The 3687-nt window shown below is 49.4% G+C and overlaps 1 long non-coding RNA gene across 1 annotated transcript; it reads right to left on the bottom strand.

Moving 5' to 3' along the window:
- Positions 1-468: 468 nt before the first annotated feature.
- On the bottom strand, positions 469-3469 carry LOC108446167. Its single transcript, XR_001861283.1, has 2 exons — positions 3382-3469; positions 469-2699 (listed from the first exon to the last, which is right to left on the bottom strand). It is a non-coding gene; the product is annotated as an uncharacterized LOC108446167 (long non-coding RNA).
- Positions 3470-3687: the final 218 nt, after the last annotated feature.

Raw genomic sequence — 3687 nt, 5'->3', positions numbered from 1 at the left:
GGATTAATTGGTTTGTTGCTATTATTTATTCACTTACGGTCACGCTGAGCTTCTCCGTGCGCACAGGAGATGACGGGTTTCTTGCCAAGGGCTCCAAGTGACCAGCTGAACCCATGTGACACCATCCCAAAGCACCCTAAATAATTTGGAGGCTTTTTTCCCAGCCTAGGCAGGGAATTCTTTTCTGAGAAAAACTCCAAATTAGAAGATAGAGGCTCTGAGGGGAAGAGAGGGGTTCTGCGTTAAATTAAAAGCGCACTGGGAAAAGGAAATACCTGGAACATCTCATTCTCTCCCAGCCTGGCTTTTGTGTGATTTCCTCTGATTCCAGCTGCTCCCAGGGGATTTTCAGCCTGTGGGGTTAAAATGAGCTGCCAGGTGCTGAGAACAACAGAAAATAATGGGAGAACTCCCTGGATCGGGCGGTGGAGCCCCTGTGTAGTGCCATAACACAAAACAACGATAGACTGGCAGGGGAATACTGACAGTTTATTTCACAGAGCATTGCAGAGTTTATTTTGGTCTAGCTCTATTCTCATCAGAAAAGTATCATCCTCTTTTTTTTCCAAAAGAAAAAAAAAGGTAGCAAATATTCAGGACAGTAACAGTCAGTGCATTATGCGTGAAATTTGGGTCTTGTCATAAAGAAAAGAAAAAAAGTTAATTGTGAAAACAATTCTTTGTTGATTTGCTTTCAACACTTCCAAGTTTTTAAGCACTTAACCTCTCAATAAAGTCACCTCCAAGGATAAAAACAGAACATGCAGGTGATCACCAACAGATGCCGAGGTTTAACAACATCTCTCACTTGGCAATGACAATCCACCAGGAATGTTTCAATACAGCACCACATCAAAGGGAGAAGCAACTCAGTTCTCAAAACACCTTCAAATCCACCAAAATCTTGCAGTTCTGCAGAACAAGACACACTGTATTTCACAGACTGGGGAGTACCATGGAGAAGGAGAGTATTTGGGCAAGGTAAGAGGGAGCATGGACCAGGGCCTTGTTCCACATACATTCCTAAAAACCCAGGGAAGATGCAAAGGAATAAAGTCTGGATTTTACGTGGTGCTTTTTTAGGTGGTGGAGCACCAAAATGCACACTTTCATTATCAATGGGGTTTTTCACAGAGATAAGTCGGCCACTTTTGTCCCCAACTCTTACACACCAAGCCCTAAACTCCAGGGCTTCAAAATGCCACCGGATCTCAGCTGAAAAGGCCAGAGCAGTTCCAAAGCAAGAACAAACTGCTCAGGGCTGTTTCTCTCCTGCCTTTAGGTGTGGAATGTGATGTGTATCGGCATCCCCCAGACTGCCTTCTCCTCTCCTTTTTCAATTTATCTTTTTTTTACTTTTAACCTCTGCTCTAAGATTTTGGTTTAAAGCCTTTTGCATTGGAAACTTGCTGATGGGAGCTCCTGCCTTCAGAGCCCGTCAGCACTGGCTGCAAGACCATCGCTCCTTTGGAGGACATGAACCTGCAGCTGTAAAGATCCTGCTTTTACAGCAAGGAGCAAAGGTCTCCTTGCAGGAATACATCATATCCCGGGGTTGTTTTGCCTTCCAAACTACTTACAATTTCTTCACCCACGGGCATCGCCTTGGCCCAGAGAGAGGGGAATCTCCCCCTGCACCACCACCTCCTCTTCCAGAAGGGAAGCAAGGAGTGACTGCAAATGCCACTTGGAGTGGCAGGCACTTCAGCCAGATGCCAGGAGTGATGGTGCCCATGGCACTGCCTGTCTGTCACAAGCCATCTGGGCTCCCAGCAGAGCCCAGCTTGGGGAGAAGAGAGGAAAAAAAGGAGAAAAAAAAAATCCAAACCTGCTGCCAGCAGAGCCCAATCTACAGGAAATGCTCAGGATTTGCCTTCACAACTCTGGCAGGACATTCCAAGAAGGCCATTCCCCATCGAGCATCCAGGCTTTGGGGAAAGAGGATGGGACAAGGAGCAGGTGCCCGAGCGCCTGAGCCAGTGCAGGCCCTTCCCCGGCTCTGAACTTCAGCAGGGAGGAGCAGCGTGAATTCCTCTCCTCGGCAAGCCTCTCTTCTCCCAACAGCCTCCTGGTGCATCAGAGCTACACTTCCATTGCCCAGGAAAAGGGGAATGAGGGAAAACCAAAAGAAAATAAACCATAACAAAAGGAACACTTCACAAGAACATCACAACATTCAGCTACACAGTCGCTGCACCGGGGAAGGACTGGATTAGGGAACGGGGGAGAAAGGGGACACGCGTCCACCGTGTTGCTCCCAAAACCCCCCCAGGGGACTCAGGCTCTCACATCAAGATCCAAAGAACTTCAGCCATAAGGTTGAGGATTTAATGAACACAGTATTTCCACTCATGCCCTGGAAAGAATTACGCTCAAAAAAAAAAAAGACAAAAAATTCGTTTTTTCTACATATTTACAAAAATAAGCCCCCCAGCCTCACAACCAGGGAGGTGGAGCAGCCAGTGGTGGGGAGCGGGAGGGGGTTTCTGCCCGACCAGCAGTTCCTCGGAGGTTCCCATCCCGCAGGAAGCAGGAGAGCGCGGCTCTCGCTGCCAGAGCGTGCGCAGGGCCGGAGCAGAGTCCTCAGTTGAGCCGGAGTTTGGTGTCCCGGTGGTCCGTGGGTGTCACCATCTCGTTGGCGTAGCCGTTCTCGGAGCAGAAGGACAGCTCGTCCGTGGTCTCCACACCGTTGCTGATCTCTGGGAAGGGCAGAAAAGCAGGGATGTCACCGCAGGAGCATCCACCCTGGATGGAGAAACTGAGGTGCTGAGCAGCCCTGCAATCCCAGCCCATGGGGTCCATCAGACCCTACAGGGACTTAGGAACACTGCACTCATTTCCAACCACTTCTGAACAGGATCTGCCTCCAGTTTGGAGCTCCACATTTCAGCCCTTCACCGTGGTGCCACCACCAGAGGCACAGCTGGATCCCCCCCTACACCTGATGTCACTGTCACAGGCTGAGCAAGGCACCTGTGGGAGAGTGGTACCAAGTACTGAGCCAAATCCCTGCCCAAATGGCCATCCTGGAAAAGGACTGACTCCTTTAGTCCCTGGTTTCACTGGGAAAAACCTACACCCACTGATGTTTTAATGGCAAACATCCACCCTAGGCAAGAACAATTGTTCCAGAGGCACAGAACTTCAATCCCCATCCCCCACCTTAAGGATGTTTTATGTCTGGGATGTTGTATGTCTGGGACACGTTAGGGAAGCTTAATTCTGCTGTGCCCAAGCTTGCCTTGTCTGGGTTCCCTGGATTTACACCCGATTTTCACCACCTCTGTTTTGGCCAAGCGACTGGAATCTGGTGGTGCCTGCGGGTGCACTCACAGGGATCGGAGGGAGCACTGTATGTTTGCAGAGTGAATCCATGATTACCATTACAGGTCCTGAAGCGAAGGCAGTGACGGTTCGTCCCTTCATCGTGCAGAAACCCCTCACCTTGTGGGGGAGAGACGTACTGTCCCAGTGGGGAGCGAGACTGGAAGTGGGCCTGTGATGGCAACCAGTCAAAACCTGTCCTGGAAAACTGAAAATCCTGTCTGGATTAATCAATGGCCTTTACCAGAGAAAAAATTAAATATCCTCAAAAACTTAGTAAAGGAGCAACTACAAAAAGGCCACATCCCCCCCACAGAATAGTCCCCGGAATTCACCAGTGTTTGTCATACATAAGAAGACTTC

Source organism: Corvus brachyrhynchos, unplaced genomic scaffold, assembly GCF_000691975.1.
Source record: "Corvus brachyrhynchos isolate BGI_N302 unplaced genomic scaffold, ASM69197v1 scaffold814, whole genome shotgun sequence".
Taxonomy (NCBI): domain Eukaryota; kingdom Metazoa; phylum Chordata; class Aves; order Passeriformes; family Corvidae; genus Corvus; species Corvus brachyrhynchos.
This window is presented reverse-complemented; position numbering and strand designations above follow the sequence as displayed.